The 17,076-nt window shown below is 41.7% G+C and overlaps 1 protein-coding gene across 1 annotated transcript in view; it reads left to right on the top strand.

The window, feature by feature from the left end:
* Nucleotides 1-17,076, top strand: part of MORN1 (MORN repeat containing 1) — a 3,597,386-nt gene that overhangs the window by 169,795 nt on the left and 3,410,515 nt on the right. The gene's annotated exons all lie outside the window — the stretch shown is intronic.

Genomic DNA, 17,076 nt, shown 5'->3' on the forward strand with positions numbered 1-17,076 from the left:
GTATAGTGAATTGGTCTTTGTTTAAGGGGATATTTTTCTTAGGGGTAAAAACAAGTAGCTTGGTTTTGTTGGTATTGAGTAGCAAGTGATTTTTGGTAAGCCAGTTTTCAATGGAGGAGAATGCTAGTTGGAGCTTGGGAATGGATTCGGTGGAGCAAATAATGTAGAATCATCTGCATAATAAATAAGAGAGCCATGAGTGAGAGATAAGTGAAGCTTATTGATGAAGATGTAGAAGAGCAGGGGCCCCAGTATAGATCCTTAGGGAGAGAGGGAGGAATTCCATTTAACTGCTTGCTGCCTGTTGGATAGATAGATTGAGAACCAGTTGTGTGTGTGTGTGTGGGGGGGGGGGGGCAGTCCAGTTTATGAGAGTTGGCTCAGAAGAAGGGGAAGAGAAATGGTATCAGAGACTTTAGAAAGGTCTAAGAAGGTGGATAACACATATTTACCAGAGTTCCTAGCCTTATTAATTATGTCCATGAAGGAGATTATGGCAGTCATTGTGCTATGACCTGGTCTGAAGCCATGTTGTGTAGATGGTAGACTTTGATTGTTGGTAAGAAAGTCAAAAAGTTGAGTCTGTATAAATTTTTCAAGAATCTTAGAAATAAGAAAGAGAATAGCAATTGGACTGTAGTTGGAGAGATCTGTGGGGTCACCTCCATTATGGAGGGGTAGAATAAATGTCATTTTCCAGGTTTTTGGGAGGTAGGATTCAAGGATGGATCAAGGATTGCATCTGAAGCAAGTCTTAGGTAATCTGTAGGCAGATCATCTGCTATGTTACAGCCTAGTTAAAGTTTGAGGAGTAATGTTTTATGATGACAGTGGGAATAGGTTTTAAGGAGAAAGCTGATGCACAAGTGTTAGAGAATTCAGTTAAATCAAGAGAGGATGGTAAGGAAGAGGTGTGGCTGGAGAGGGAAGAACGTGTAGGTTTTGTAGTAGAGAAGTTTAGGTCAGTACGTATTATTTCTTTATTTGCATTTTTTAACCTGGGAAAACATTTCAGCAGAGATTTTGTGGAGAAAAAAAATGCTTATACAAAATGAGTGGTCTATATTCAAAATTCACAATGATCATATTGGGCAATAAACTAGAAAAATTCTACAAATAAGGGCAGCACTAGAAATAGTAAAATGTTAAATGATCAGCAGAGCAAAAGAAAAAATATATTGAAACTTGTACATTGAGAAGGGTAATATAAATGGAACTTCACTGACAAATCTGATATAGAAAATCGTTACAGGCAAAAGCTACCAGAAAATAGTTACAGGCAAAAGATGCCAGTAACTAGGTCAGTACCTGTCAAATGATACAAATGAAAATGAGTCAAAATTAAACAGTAGTTGAGATAGTAGTGAATAGGTAAGATAATCATTTCAGATATAGTAGACAGGGACTGCAGTCCTTGGATTTGCTCGATTTACCCACTAATAAATGAATCAGTATCTAAAAGCTGATGGCCACAAAAGATTTGTTTTCTTGAGTCATACCACTGGCTCTAAAAAGATTGAGTTAAAAAAAAAGGCACACACAAATATGATCGAGCAGTTCACTATGTGCAGCTTCTACTCGAGAGCTTAAATGAAATAGGCACTGTTGCACTTTGTAAGAGCCTATACCATCCACACCCAAGAAAAGGCTTCATAATGAACACTCCACTGAGTAGAGTCTTTGGCCTGGCTCCACAGACCTCTTTCTCACCACTTTTTCTGGGTTACATTACCTTCCAGTGCATATTTGGCCACAGTAACTGTAAAAGTCTTTGCATTCTCTTTCTCTGTCTCACATGTATGTACACACACACACACACACACACACACACACACACACACACACACACACACACACACACACACACACACACACACATTAACTCCCAGAGAGGGCTGGTGATTTTTCACAAAATTACAGCCTTCTATCTTGGCCAAGTAAAATAAGCCATCACCACCACCGACTACTTATCTGGGGAAATTACAGTCACTGTTCAGCTTCTTGTATGACGCCACTTTGCTATAAACAAAATGGTAGTGTGTAGCAGGGAATTTTGGCCAATTAGAGGAGGAAGCCAGCAGCTTATCATCCTTTTAGGAATAAATATCATCTTATCAGTTAGTATAAGCAGTAGCATTAACAGTTCTAATACAGCGAAGTATACATTTGCACAGAGAAAACAGAATAAAATCAGATTAGGTGACACTTTTTTGATGTAAACTTTCTTCTAGATATCTATTAACTGAAAAATTTTTCCACCCTAGCTACACTGCCTGAATGTTCAGATGACTTGTATAGTTAGAGACATAACTGGACAAACAAACTCACAGGTCTCTGCACCACAAGTTACAGTATAGCTCTTCTTGACTTTGACTTTTAATGACTGACTGTTCATTCAGCTAGTTGGCTTGTATCTTTTCTATGGGAAAACTATAAACAGAATTAAGTAGTTTCACATTTACCTTTAAATGAGTTTATTTTCCTGTTATTTCCTTAGCAGGATTTTCTAACTGTACTTCTACAACATTGTGTGTGTGTGTGTGTGTGTGTGTGTGTGTGTGTATATAATATATATATATATATATATATATATATATATATATACATACACAGAGAGAGAGAGAGAGAGAGATAGATATATATGTATATATAGGTCTGTGTCAGAAGATTGAAAGTTCAAGAGACTGAAAATCATAATATCTAAAAATGAAAATATCAAAAACAATTTTAATGTAGAGGGCAAGCCCCCCTGCACCCCTCTGTGCCCCCCAACCCCCCTGCTAATTACATATATATCAACTCCGAGATTGCACAGCAGTGGAGAAGGGACAAATTCCATTTTCAGCATTTTGAGTTTTAAATATTTTGATTTTTAGTTTATTGATTTTTAGAAGGGGACCCATATGTTTTTATATATATATATATATATATATATATATATATATTTTTTTTTTTTTTTACACATTCACACTTACACATAAACAGTTAGGGGACACAGTATCTGGGTGATGCTTTAGTAATCCATAAAAATACACCCCTAGCACCTTGGCTAATGAAAGTCTATGAGGCACTTTGAAGGAGCTAGCCAAGGTGCTAAAGGTCTATTTCTATGAATTTTTGAAGTATTACATAGATATTGTGTTATTTTTCTACCTTCACTTTTTATACAGTGGTAGTGAAGTAGCTAATGATGAACAAACTTTTCCAGCTTTTAAAAAGTGATGATAGCAGTTTGGCAGAACAGAATAAGAGTATGATGCACCAATAGATGATGGAGGCTGCAGAGGTCTGTTTATTACAGTGATATAACTGGTCTCTGTTTTCAGATAAATGGCACATATCCCTCTTTGATATGAGCAATTTAATTAGGACAGATAGTAGAAAGGCAGTTGTCTTACATCATTTAGAAATATGGGGATGATTGTCTAAGGCAGGTGACCCATGTTTGAATTTTACTAAGAGTCTGAAGACTGGGTTCATGGAGACCAAGGATATTATAAAGAGTATGTATCTTAGCGTAGGAGGACTCTGATTTGTGCTGGATTGTATTAAATGTGATAAGTAATATGCTGTGTCATTAAATTTAATTGATAAGTTTGGTTAGGTACTTCATTTGACGGCTTTCCTGCCACTGAAGAGAGTTCTGCTCTGTGGGTTTTGAGAACGAATTGTCGGCTTGTGCTATTCCATGTTGGGCAGATAAGTTCCCTTTGAGGAAATACCTTCCATATATTATTTTTAATGTTTAAGCTTGCATTCCTGTTTAAGAAAGTGTACTTTAAGATAGGAATATGTCTTTTTATGGACTGTCACGTGACTTTACTGTACTTTCAAACAGCTTTTTTTGATGGTTTGAAAGTTAATTTAAGCATCCCAACACTGTTTTTTTCTATGGAAAAACGGTTTAAATTTTTTTTTTGCAGGTGGCAGAGTGCATTAACAAGAATTTTTATTTTATATTTGCATGGAAAAGTTACTTTATACTACTATTACATTTTACTGTCTTGTGTTGCTTTGCTTCCCCCAGATATTAAGCACAATTTTCGTCTTTACCATGGAACAAACTATTGGCACCATGGTTGGTCTTTCTTCCAGCCTCAAAAAGAAAAGATTAACTAAATGGCCTTTGCCACTACAGCAAGCCAGCACTTTCCCTCAGCTGCAGGTGGGTGACTGTGCTGTGGCCAAAGGTAATTTTCTCAGACCACTCATCTTTTCCCCAGTTCCTTCATGTGTTGTCTATACAGCCACTATGGAACGGGGGTAAGTCATGCCTTTTTTGGCTGTTGGCATTCCCTCAATGGGCAAGGGATTGCTACTCTTGTTGATTTTGGGAGAAGGGGAAGGAAAGGTTACCTGCTTGGCCAGAATGTTGTGCATATCCTTGCCTGGGGAAGCTGATGCTGCTATTAATAATCCTGTTTGCTCTGACTTTCATGTCAAAAAGAAATAGAAAACACAACATTTATCTTCTCGTGTACCAGTTTCACTGGACGGGAGTAGTTTATTAAGTCTGAGTCAGGGTTTTGTACAGGCTAATGACCCTTCTTATCAAGTGGCTTCTGATAATTTATCTCAATGAGATTCAAGAAATTGAATCTGGTGTGGAATGTGGTGGGAAAGATTGAGGTTTTTCTCCTTAAATTTTTGATTCAGACTCACAGGACAGCATGTTATCTGAATCACTCTGTCAAGGATACTTCTTCTCTGAGACTATTTCCAGAATGTGTCACTGTTTTCACAGTCCTTCAGAAAATGATATGAGCTGTTACAAATGGAATTCCCAGTACCTCCTCCCATCCCCTCAGTGCTGTCAGCATTGGAAGATGCGTTTGTCACAGCCAGAACCGGATCTAGCACTAGATGATCTAGGAGTTGCCTGTGGCCCACTGGCTTGATGGGGCCCGCTTGGGGCTGTACAACATTTACGTGTTAATAAAAATTTTTCCTTTAGGGACACACTGTCTTTGTGTATGTCATACTTCTTACGATGCATGCACAAGATGATTTAAATGCACATTGGAACCTTGTAGCAGTTGCTACAGCAATGTGCAAGATGCATACACATGCTGGAACCTACTGCAGGAATGTGCATATGCAAGATTCAAAATGGAGATGCTTTCTTTTGGAACAGACATGGACTGCTGGACTGATTTCCTTTCAAAACAAGTGTTGCATTGCAGGTACTCTGAGAGATGTGGTTAAAGATGGCAGGTTAGTTAGCTTGCTCAGGCTCAAACCCTGTATCTTAGCTACAGGAGACAAGAGACTTAATCCTCTACACCACCTACTAACTAAGTTAGTCATCACAGTTTATTGGTTTATAAATTTAGTTTCATTGCTTAATGGAAAAAAATCTTCAAAACTACAAGGATGCATTTTCAAGGAATGTGAGTTTCAAGGGAAGAGAAGTTTACTGTTGCTCATGTTAAGTTTATTTTCAATATGCAACTGTTTTGTGTAGTAAATGTCTGCCAGTGTTTGTACTATAGAATTTCAAAGCAGTGTTAGTAGCATAGAATGTAGCATACTTGCCTTTTGCGCAGAAGACTGTGGGTTCTATTCCCATACATTGTAGAATGATTGCTAATACAGCAGTGCACTTTAAGGGGGGAGGTTGTTGTACTCCTGAGGGTGTTGCCTTTTGGATGAAATGTTAAACTCAGACCCTATCTGTTTGTGTTAATGGTAGGTGCTGTGAGATCTTTTAAATCCACTTGAGCTAACAAAAAGAGTAGAATGAAGATCAACAATGCCCTTGCCAAATTTCCCCTAGTAGTATAAATACCACCAAGGTTCTGCACTGAATAGAAGTTACTAGTCTAGTGGGACTAACCTCGTCAACAAAGGATATTTAATTTAAATTGTTTAATTGAATCCATATTTCTGTCTTCATTTCAAAAGTAAAGAAGAAAATAGTATTCATGCTGACAGTTTTTCGTAGTGTTTATGGTAATTGGGGGTGGGACACCAGAATGACTGGGGGTGGAGTCTGGTCCATTCCCCTACCTAGGGTCCCATTTGACCATGATTTGACTCTGGTCACAGCCTGTGGTTTTTCTGATAGCCAACCTACTGGACCTAAGAAAGCTGATAAAATATACAAAGTTTCTCCATTTTTCAAATTATTATACACTCATCCCAGACCTTACCCAGCAGCTATAGCTTTAGTTAATCCAGCTACTGCCAAACATTTGATTAATTCTAATCCTTCCCCTTCTGACAAGGATAGCAGAACAATTGTTAAGTTTGGAGTGGGGGGGTGGATGTTTCTGCAATTTAATTTTTAGAATTTTGAATTTTTGGGCTCATATGTTAAAGTTTACTTTGACTAATTTTTAAAGTGTGAGGAATGTTTTATCTCTATTTCTCTTTTGTGAGGACAAATCTGGTTTGTATGGTTTAGTTTCTTCAATTTCTTAGGTCACTGCTCAATATTTAGAGTGTGTTTATGACTTTGTACATAATATATTCATGGCTGTTGCACTAGTACCCATGCTGGGAAGGTTTGATTGGCTGCATTTTCAAAATCTCCCAGAAGATGTTAAAATGAGAATTTAAATTATCTTTTGGATAGAGATTTAGTTTTTTAGACCCTCTGCTGCACAGGTTACTAAAAAATGTGATACGGGGAGTGAGTCAATACAGGTAATCTCTCACATTTTCCCCTCCCTTCTCCAAATTTTCCAAGGGATCTTCTGCTCCCTTGTCGAATTTTGGCAAGAAACAAAATAAACATTGTCAGCAAAATGCTGGTAAGCAGACATAAAAAAACAAAAACAATGGCAAGGAGGTTCCATAAAGAAAGCAGACCCTCAGCAGAACAAAGGACACTAATGACTATGTAAGAACCTTTGTCGTTCCCCCCCCCCCCCAGCAGTCCCTTATCTCTTCCAGAAAGTCTGAATTTCCATATCTCTCTTTGGCAGCAGATTGTTTCATGCAGATGGGTTCTGAGACAGATTCAACAGGGTTACAGATGACAGTGGGAAGAAATTCTTCCTCTTCAGGGAATTATTCCACAGCCACCAAATCAAGTCACCCTCTTCCCTTCTGTCCTGAAACATAAGCTATCTCAGGAGGTAATAGAAACATCCTCTTCCCATTTGGGAAGGAAAAACTTTCATCTAAGAGTGATTCTAGTGCCAAAGAAAGAAAATGCCTGGAGACGAGTTTTGGACCTTTCTTTTCTAAACCAGTATGTGATAGTGCCGAGGTTCAAATGCTTTCACTTCACAACCTATTACCCCTTTCATCCTCATTTGAGTTTTTTTGATAACCTTTGATTTAAAATATGCTTATCACATTACTATTAATCCAGATATCGGACATTTCTTAAGGTTTTATGTGTTCTGAATCTCATCAGTTCTATGCCTTATTTCATTTCTCTTTGTCTTTTGGATTTCTAATACAATGATGGGAATGGACTCCATTCCTAAGTCAAAGAATGAAATGTACCCAGTAATGACTCATTCTGCAATTTGTACAGAGTTACATGTATCAGTAACATATCGGTATGACTGTAAATTCTTTTTTATAAGACCCGTTTCTCCTACTACTATTGTAACTTCTGGGTATCCTTCTTCCACATTACCCTTGTTTCTGCCTGTAAATCTTGCTATTTTATGACTTTGTGTTTCTCTGTATGCAAGACAGTATAGTCACTGGATGTAGCAATTTCAATGATAAATGCTACTTTTGTCTTCTTTTCATGGACTACTATATCTGGATTTCTCACATCTATTTTTTCAACTGTTGGTAATGGGTGATCCTATGTGATATAAACTTCATCATTTCTATAATGCTTTGTGGCTCACATTTCCAGTGTTTTTTAGCTACTTTAATATTTGTAATGTTTGCACAATCCCCAATGCAACAGTCTTGCCATGTTATTATGCCTTTCAGTATACAGTCCTTCTGCTATTAGTATATCCCAACCAGCAACAAAATGTGCTACTGTTTCCAGTTCTGTTTTACAAAACCTACATTTGTCTGTTTCTCCCACATGGTCAATAGACTTTGTAAACCAGTGTGTACATAGTCCACTATCTTGGGCTGCCAATATTAACTTTTGTCTTTTGGTTTAAATTCACCTCTCCCTAATCATTCCTGTGTTCGATCCTGATCAACATGAGGTTGTTCCAAGAGTTTTTTATATTTACAACTATATTTATGCATTTTCCACATTTCTTGCCTTCTCATCTAATCATCCACCTTATATTCTTTCTTTTGTTTTTTGTCACATTCAGTTGCTTCCTGAGTTTTGTCTACTTTTGGTTTGATTTCCCTTATTCCTTGACATTGATATGCTTCTGCTAAACTAAGCAGGGAAGTCACCTTAGACTTATTCTCCTCATGTTTTAAAATTGTCACTATGTTTAGGTCTTGTGAGGTCAGCAGATATGTATGCAGTCCTACAGTTGCAGATCTGTACAAGTAATCAATTTCGAGGAGACTCGTACCTCCTTCAGAACGGGGAATATATAGTCTTGGTATGTACTGATTCTTATATGTTATTTGATGAGCATGAAGCATCCTTCTTGTTTTCCTGTCCAACCTATCCATCATCTTTTGGGGCCAGTCAGTCATTCCAAAACTGTAAGTTAGGACAGGAAGAGCAAATTGGTTTATAGCTTCGACTTTGTTCCTAGATGTCAATGCTATTTTCAGTATTAATTTAAGTCTTCTAAAAATATTCCTTTTTAAGTATTATTCACATTTGTTCATGTTTTATTGTTGATCCTTCATCAGTTCCCAAATATTTTTACATTCCCTCTTGGTCAAGTTCTTCTATATCACATTCCTGCCCCAAACTGATGTTTGCTTGGTGCTGCTGCTTTAAAGGTTTCTTTTGCACATTTATCAAAATCAAAGACATTCTTATATAATCTGAAAATCTTTTGAACACTTGTAGTTGTGCTTTCAGTTCCTCATCTGATGAACTATACAATTTTAAATCGTCCACAAAAAGAAAACGAGAAGTCTTTACACTTCGTTGTTTTCCGGAAGGCAAATTGTAGCAATGAACTAATCTGTTAAGTAGACAGCTTAATTGGTTAAAGGCAATACAAAAGAGCAGCAATGACAAAGAGTCACCCTGAAATATCCCCCTTTAGATTTTTATCCCTGGAATAATAATTTGTCCTTCATGGCTTAACTGCAAAGTGGTTTGCCATTGTTTCATGGTCACTGTAATGTAATTGATCAATGAAGGGATACTGTCAAATGCTTTTTTTTTTTTGTAGTCTGTCATGCCATACATAGATTCTTCCCCTTTTTGCAGTTCTCCATTATGACTTTATTTAGCAACAAATGATCCTTTGTTCTATATGACTTTCTTTTAGTACTCTCTTGTTCTGTTGGCATGATTGAATTTTCTACTAAACAACTATAAACTCTGTTGGCATCATCTCCAGTGTTAGTTTATAGGTTGTTGGAAGGCAAGATATTGGTCTGTAGTTTTTAGGATAATTTGCAAGTTTGCTGTTAAGCAGGAACATTGTTTTTCCTGTTAACCAGGTTGGTGTCTGTCTGGGGTGTGCATACAAATAGTTCTTACTCATGGCTAAATTTCCATATAAAGATGGTAATAGTTTTAGCCAGAAGTTAGGTACTGCATTTGGGCCTGGGCTTTTCCAATTAGGAGCTTTTCTTAACTTTGCTTCAATTTCTCTGGCCGTTACTTCATCCCATTTCATATCATGTGCATTTCAACTTCTTACTCTTTCATTTACTACTTCTATCCATTTAGCATCTTTGTTATGTTCCACAGGACCTTCATAGATATTTCTCCAAAATATATGATGTTAAGTTGTCAATCTCGCCTTCATTCTTGCTGGATGGGTTCGGAGCTGATCCTCGGCTCCGACTCGGCACTTGCTAAGCTCGAGAGTCACTTTTACCAGCTCGAGGCAGCCCCATATCCCATGATGCAAGGCGGTAATTACTCAGATCTCGTTTGCCGCTTCGCTAATGAGGTCATCCTTTTTACCAGCTCCTGGTAAGTGATTTTTTCATTGATATTTGTCAGGTTTTAGGTCCCAAAACCCTAAGAATTTTGTTACTTAGACTTAGTTAGTGAGCCTTATTCACTTAGCTCCATACCCATTCCCACTTAGTTCACTCTTCCATAGTTTTCTGTGTTTCGGGCCTTAGGCCTTTTCCCACCCTCACAGTTCCTGTCAGATTTTTCCCTTAGGTGTGTGTGTGTTGTGTCACTGTTAGTAATAACTAATTATTTACTCTTAATAATAATTTAGTTATTAGTATCTTTTTTGGTCTGATTGTTGTGTGTGTGTGTGTTTTAGGTCAGACATGTCTAAAGATACTAGGGTCTCAGGTTTCAAGAAGTGTGACTCGTGCTGTCAGAAGATGTCTCTGACAGATGGTCACACTTCTTGTATGTATTGCCTGGGACCCCTACACCTGCAGGACTCCTGTGCTTTTTGTCATCCCTTCAGCCAGAGAGTCCTGCAGGAACGTAGAAATAAGTTGATCCTCAGGGGTCTTCTTAAACCTGAGATCTCCCCGGCCAAGGTCGGCTCCGGGAAGCCCTCCAAGCCTCCCAAGACCCAGGCTTCGGTGTCCAAGTCTGTGGTCTTGGTTCCGACTCCGCTGGAGTCGACATCGGCTCCATCCGGAGCCGATCCTTCCTTGTTGGAAGCTTTAGTACCGGCGCCGGTCGGCGCCGATACCCTGGCTTCGGCTCCTGTGTCGGCTCCGTCTGGAGCCAACACCCTAGCGTCGAAGATTGTCTCTGCTCCGGCTGGAGCCGAGATATCTTTGTCTCCTCTCGGAGCCGACAAGTTGTCGGCTCCGCCTGGAGCTGAACGTTCTTCGGCTCCGATGGCTCCGTCCAAGAAGAGGTCTAGATCTCCATCATTGGAATCTATACACTCGGCTCCAGCCTCTCCCTTACTTTCTGAGCGGAGCCATCGGAGCCGATCATCGAGGTCATCCAGGCTCTCAGACCACGACTTAGAGAGAGTGGTGAGTAGGCTTTTAAAATCACAGGCACTAGCCCAGATGCTCCAAAGCCCATCTCATCAGATGTCGGCTATTATACACCCTCCTGAGATTCCTCCTTCGACTCTCCTGCAGAGTTCGGAGCCAGAGATTATTGGTACCGTGACTGTTCCTGCTGCAGAGCCGATACCACACCTTTCGGCTCCGTCGTCCTCGACTCCTATCTCCTCCTTGAGACCTTCCTTGGAGGGATCCGGGCATCGGGCTTCCCTGGTCGGTTCCGAGGGGGTGAGTGGCATCGGACCCTTGTCTGCCCCCTTTCTCCCTCTCGGAGCTTCGGCCTTGGTGAGCTCGGCCCCGACATCTGCTTTGGAGCCTTCCCTTTTGGTGAGACCAGAAATTCCTGTTTCTTCAGAGCGGGATCTCTCGGCCCTCCCTGGAAGGGGAGCCTTCGAGGTGATGAGGAGTGTGCTAGCCCCTGAGCTTAGTCAACAGTCGGTTCCTTTAGCTCCTCCCTCCATGGTGCCTGTAGATGCCTCTTCCCGCTCTCTTGCTCCCGGACCCAGAGATCCATCGCCCCAGGTCTCCCCATTGGGAAGATCTTCCTCTTCCGAGGTTTCTCCTGATCCTTCAGGTGAACCCCCGCGTAAGAGGACCTGCAAGAGGAAGCATTTAGACTCCCCCGAGTCTACAACATCAGATACCGATTTAGATGAGTCGGAGGGGTCCCCAAGATCTCCCTCTGAGGATGTCTCTTTTTCAGACATCCTTGAACTCCTGAAACAGAGGGGGAACTGGCCCTCCATTAATCCCTCCGAGGATGAGTCGGTATACCTGGAGGCTTTTGGATCTCGACCCTCCACCTCCTGAGTATCTCCGCCTTTCGACCCCCTTATGGAAGTCATAGCTCGAAAGGCGTGGGCATCTCCTGATTCGGTGGAACCAGTCCCTAGGAGACCTTCAAAGTTTATCATGGCCCCCGCTGAAAAGCAGTTTCTTACTAAGGGTGTCCCGGTTGATGTCATGGTGGTGGCGGCCGCCACCAAGAAGGAACTTGCAGATCCTTCCATGCCAGTCCATCCTCCTAACAAGGAGTCTAGGGCCATGGACAGGTACGGCAAGCAGATGTTTTCCTCAGCGTCCTTTGCTATGCGTTCGCTGAATTATTTGTGTCACTTCACCAGACTTCAGAGAGACATCCTCAAAGAATTGGGTGAAGTAGTTCAGGATCCGTCAGCGGCAGGGGCTCAAGAAAAGATTGCCTCTCAGCTAGGAATCCTAAATTCCATAACCAACTTCTTCATGCGGCTCATTTCTTATGCAGCCGATGGGGCGAGTAGAGCTGCAGGCACAGGAGTGGCCCTCAGACGTCAGTCCTGGATGCGGCTCTGTAATTTTGCAGACCCCTTTAAGGCGTCCTTCACAAACTCTCCCTTTGATGGGACAACTTTGTTTGGCCCTCAGGTGAAGGACACTTTGACCAGGTGCGAGCAAGACGGCAAGACTCTTTCTGCCATAGGAGTCCGTTTCTCCACCCCTTCTAGACCTTACCCCAAGGGTCAGAAGGGAGGGAAAATGTGGTTCCGGAAATCACAGGGAGTCACGCCTGACGCACATGGTCAGTTTACCTCCAGAGGCAGAGGGGGTAATAATAACAGACGCCGCCCTAGGGGCAGAGGGGGTCCGCAGAACCAGGGCTCCAGAGAGCCTCTCTCTGACAAGCCCTTCCAGCATCCCTGAGGTGTTGCCCGACTGCCCACCCTTGGAGGCAGTCGGGGGAAGATTGTCGCTGTACCCAGAAGCCTGGCTATCCCTCTCTCAAGACAAATGGGTACAGTCGATCATATCCGAGGGTTACAAGATTCCTTTCGAGGAAAGCCCCTTCCCTCAAAAAGGTTCCCTTCCAGACGTGCCACCTAAGGGTCTAAGGGAAATTGCAAAATTAGAGGTGTCAAAGCTTCTAAAGAAAAGAGCCATCCAGCCAGTACCAAAAGATCAGTTAGAGTCCGGAATCTACTTAAGGTTCTTTTTGGTCCCCAAAAAGACAGGAGACTGGAGACCAATATTAGACCTCAGCAGGCTCAACAAGTCTGTCAAAAAGACAAGGTTTCGGATGGTCACACTTCAATCGATTTTGCCTTTTCTGGGCAAAGACAACTGGATGTGCTCCATAGACCTTCAGGATGCGTACTATCACATAAAAATCCACAGACGCTCCAGAAGTTTTCTCCGCTTTCGGCTGGGGACCAGTCATTTTCAATTCAGAGCCCTGCCCTTTGGTCTCACTACAGCCCCCAGAGTGTTCACCAAATGCATGGCAGTGGTCACGGCTCACCTGAGACGTCAAGGATTCCAGGTGTTTCCGTATCTCGACGACTGGCTCCTCTCAGCCACCACCAGGCATCAACTTCTCCAAGCCAGAGATTACACTCTAAGTCTCTGCGGTCACTTAGGAATTTCAGTCAACTTCGAAAAGTCTTCCTTATCGCCCTGCCAATCTATTACCTTTATAGGTGCAAATCTAGACACTACTCGGATGTCAGCAAACCTAACAAGTCAGAGAATCCTAGATATCCAAAACCATGTTCGGATCATCCTATCCAGGAAAAGGGTACAAGCCAGGTTGGTCTTGAAAGTGTTGGGCCTCATGGCAGCTGCCATCACACTTCTTCCTCTGGCCCGTTTTTACATGCGTCTCCTACAATGGATGTTGTTTACCCAATGGTCCTACCAGCAGCTTCCCATGCGTCACAAGATCCTGGTGACACAAACCTGCAAGAACCATCTATCCTGGTGGACTTCCTCTCCTCTAGTTCATCAGGGCAGACCATTTGTTCCCCCGGCCCTGGTAGCCACGGTCACTTCGGATGCCTCCCTGATCGGGTGGGGGGGGGGCATTATCAGGGCAGGATGGTTCATGGCACGTGGCAACCATTCGAATACCACCTGCACATAAATGTCCTAGAGATGAGAGCAGTGCTTTTAACGTTGCAAGCCCTCAACGACTTTCTTCCTTTAGGGACTATTGCAGTTCACACGGACAACATGTCCGATGTGTGGTACATCAACAAGCAGGGCGGAACCAAGTCCTACCCCTTGTGTCGAGAAGCTCTCAGACTTTGGCAATGGGCGATCTCCTCTATTCGGTTTCTGGTAGCAACGCATATCCCTGGGAAAACCAACATAGTAGCGGACAGATTGAGCAGAGCTATACTCATGCCTCACAAGTGGTCTCTCAACCAATCCATAGTGGAGGAGATTTTTCAGAAGTGGGGCCGCCCATGCTGCGATCTTTTTGCTACACCTCAAAACAGCAAATGCCCAGACTTCTTCTCTCTTCCCACTTCCGGGCCATCCCCCCAGAGACGCTCTTACCCAAGATTGGCCCCGGGGACTCCTTTATGCCTTTCCTCCCTTTCCTTTGATACCACAAGTACTCCAGAAAGCTACCGTCTTGAGAGCCAAAATTATTCTCATTGCCCCTTACTGGCCTCGACAAATTTGGTTCCCGTTCCTTCATCGCCATCTTTTGGTGCAGCCTTGGCATCTGGACCCAGTTCCAGATCTTCTGACCCACCAGTCAGGTCAACTGCACCGGTCCGTTCCTTCCCTCAATCTCACAGCTTGGTTGCTCCACTTCCTTCCTTAGCCAGGCTTCCTATGATCTCTAACCCCGTTAGAGATATCATAGTAGCTTCTCTTAAGTCCTCTACCAGGAGGATTTACTCTAGCAAGTGGAAACGCTTCTCCTTTTGGGTAAAGTCTAAGAACATAGACCCCTTTACTGCCCCTATTCAGTCGGTCTTGGATTTTCTAGCGGAAATTTTTCACTCAGGTTCTTCGTCTTCCACAGTCAAAGTTCAGTTGGCAGCAATCTCAAATTTCCATGTCGGGTTTGCAGACCACAACATTATGTCCCACAAACTTTGTAAAGCCTTTCTCAAAGGAGTGTTCCTTCTTAAACCCCCTGTTAGAGATCCTCCACCACAGTGGGACCTAAATTTAGTGCCGACATCCTTGATACTCCCCCCTTTCGAACCGGCTGTTTCATGTTCACTAAAGTTTCTTTCTTGGAAGACACTTTTTCTAGTCGCTATTACCACGGCTAGAAGAGTGTCTGAACTTCATGCCCTATGTGTTTATCCCCCTTATTTGGTCTTCCACAAGGACAGAGTATCCTTGAGAACCAATCCATCCTTTTTGCCCAAGGTTGCTTCTAAGACAAATTTAAACCAATCCATTGATCTCCCTGTATTTTTTCCAAATTATTCTAACAGGGCGGAACAAAAATTGCATTACCTAGATTTTCATCGCCAACTCAGATATTACTTGGACAGAACAAAGCAATTTAGGAAGTCCGATCAGCTCTTCCTTTCTTATGCTGAAAATAAAAAAGGTCTCCCTGTTTCTAAAGTGACCTTATCCAGATGGCTATCTTCCACCATTTCAGTTTAGGGGCAAACAGCTGAACTCAAAACCTAAAGCTCATTCCACAAGAGGTCTAGCCACTTCTACAGCTTTTCAGGCTAGGCTCCCCTTAGATACTATTTGTGCAGCAGCCACTTGGGCCACTCCTCATACCTTCGTTTCTCATTACAAATTGGATTTGGCCTCCAGGGACAGGGCAAGCTTTGGTTCCACTGTTCTCAAGAGTCTGTTCCATTGAGCCACCCAGGATAGAGGTGCTAGGGACGCGGTCCCATCCAGCAAGAATGAAGGCGAGATTGACAACTTAACATTTAGAAGTTATGTACCTACCATAACGTTCCATGTTAGTTGTCTTCTTTCGCCTTCTTTCTTGCGTCCCTCCCTCCTGTCCCCCTAGCCTGGACAGACCTTGATCTCCTCTTTTTCTCTGGAAGATTTTTCTTCCTTGGACACCAGATTGTTCTTGTTCTGATTACCTGGTTTCCCTTCAGCCTTTTTAGGTTAGTTGTTCCTCTTTCCTTAGTGGAAAGTTTTATAGGCAGTTTTTCCTCTAGATACCAAACGAGATCTGGGTAATTACTGCCTTGCATCATGGGATATGGGGCTGCCTCGAGCTGGTAAAAGTGACTCTCGAGCTTAGCAAGTGCCGAGTCGGAGCCGAGGATCAGCTCCGAACCCATCCAGCAAGAAAGAAGGCGAGAGAAGACAACTAACATGGAACGTTATGGTAGGTACATAACTTCTAATTTCTACTTTTTTGTGTGTTTTAATTCATTTTACCTTATTTCCCAATTCTCTACAAAACTTATTTGGGTCATTAATGAATAGCTTCTTTTGCATTTTTCCTTTATAATTATCTGCATATCTTCTAAGTTGTTCTGCCTGCGCTATTTTTAGTAGATTATTTGCAGTAGTGCACAATAGATCCTGATCTGTTCTGATACTGCGCATTGCTTTTATCACGTCTGTCTGTGAGTATTTTTGTTAATCTGTTCCCTCTTCTATACTGTTCTAACATTGACACCTTTTGTCTTAATTGCTTTATAGTTTTCCATATCCCATGATGGTATTTGATTTCTGTCCTTCCTTTCCCTTATTCCCCTGTTTTTTGTGGTAAGATTTTATCTGTTATTAATTTAGCTGCACAGGAATATATCCTGTTTATTTCTGTTATATCGCATGAATATCTATGCACAGTCCTAATTAGTGTGTTCATTTGTTCTATCAAACTTCTAACTTTTTGGGTTTTATTGACTTTCTGTAGTCTATTTCTTTCATTTTTCTTAATATGTCTGTCCATCTCTAGTAAATCAAGCAACTCTTCTCTTAGATCATTTTCTTCTAAACTGAGGGCACATTCTTTGCTCTCCATTTTTTGTGGGCATTCTACAAAAAGTTTGAGTATCTTCCTGTGCCACATTCTCTTCAGTTTCATCCTGTTCATCTGTTGCTCTTTTATATGGGAGCTCATTAGCCTATCACTCCACAACATTGACTGTCAGAGTTGCCACAGTTTCCTTTTCCTTCCCTTGCTGTGCAACTCCAACTGAACATTTGTACTGGCTTTCCTATGGAAGACTCCAAAGTATCTTCATATGGCAACTAATTAGATGTTTCCTGCTCCACTGGTTTTTCCATAATTTGGAGATGCATTGCTCTATCCTGCTGTGATGTTATCAAAAT

This window comes from Protopterus annectens, chromosome 2.part1, assembly GCF_019279795.1.
Source record: "Protopterus annectens isolate FY-2018-M chromosome 2.part1, PAN1.0, whole genome shotgun sequence".
In the NCBI taxonomy this organism is placed as follows: domain Eukaryota; kingdom Metazoa; phylum Chordata; order Ceratodontiformes; family Protopteridae; genus Protopterus; species Protopterus annectens.